Below are 258 nucleotides of genomic sequence, written 5' to 3'. Positions count from 1 at the left end.
GATAATTTGAAAAATGAATACATTGTTGTTAAACAAAAAATGAATACACCAATATAGTATACATATGAATATATTGTTGTTAAACAAAAGATGGATATATTTGACAATACATAAACCAAAAAAAATGGAAAATAATAGAATGTGTAGGTAGCAAAAGTGTACAAGTATTCGGCTGTATAAAAAAATGAAAAAAACCAACAAACGCTAATCTCTTTTTGGTTAAGTTTTTCTTATAATACTTGAGGCTTGGTATTGACT

This window comes from Solanum tuberosum, unplaced genomic scaffold (genome assembly GCF_000226075.1).
Source record: "Solanum tuberosum cultivar DM 1-3 516 R44 unplaced genomic scaffold, SolTub_3.0 scf00611, whole genome shotgun sequence".
In the NCBI taxonomy this organism is placed as follows: domain Eukaryota; kingdom Viridiplantae; phylum Streptophyta; class Magnoliopsida; order Solanales; family Solanaceae; genus Solanum; species Solanum tuberosum.
This window is presented reverse-complemented; position numbering follows the sequence as displayed.